Below are 703 nucleotides of genomic sequence, written 5' to 3' on the forward strand. Positions count from 1 at the left end.
AGGTGAACACAGTGTGACTGAACTCTGACTCAAACATGCTGCACAGACACGTTCTGCTCGTCTCCATGACGACACATTCCTGCTGCTGGACTACATTACCCATGAGCCTCTGCAGCTGTCGTAGAATATTGTGCATTACACACACACACACACACACACACACACACACACACACACACACACACACACACACACACACACACACACACACACACACACAGCAGGCAGCTTTATGGTAAAGGATGACATCACATTGTAGTTTTAAAGGGAGTTGTAGTTTCTTTTTAATGACAGCTGATTTTATTTATTCTATTTATTTTATTAAACATGAAGCTACAGTAACACACACACACACACACACACACACACACTACTATAGCACACACACACACACTACTATAGCACACACACACACACACACACACACACACACTACTATAGCACACACACACACACTACTATAGCACACACACACACACACACACACACACACACTACTATAGCACACACACACACACTACTATAGCACACACACACACACACTACTATAGCACACACACACACACACACACACACACACACACACTACTATAGCACACATACACACACACACACACATACACACACACACACACACACACACACATACACACACACACACACACACACACACACACATACACACACACAAACACTACTATAG

The sequence above is a fragment of the Scomber japonicus genome, chromosome 20 (genome assembly GCF_027409825.1).
Source record: "Scomber japonicus isolate fScoJap1 chromosome 20, fScoJap1.pri, whole genome shotgun sequence".
Lineage (NCBI taxonomy): Eukaryota > Metazoa > Chordata > Actinopteri > Scombriformes > Scombridae > Scomber > Scomber japonicus.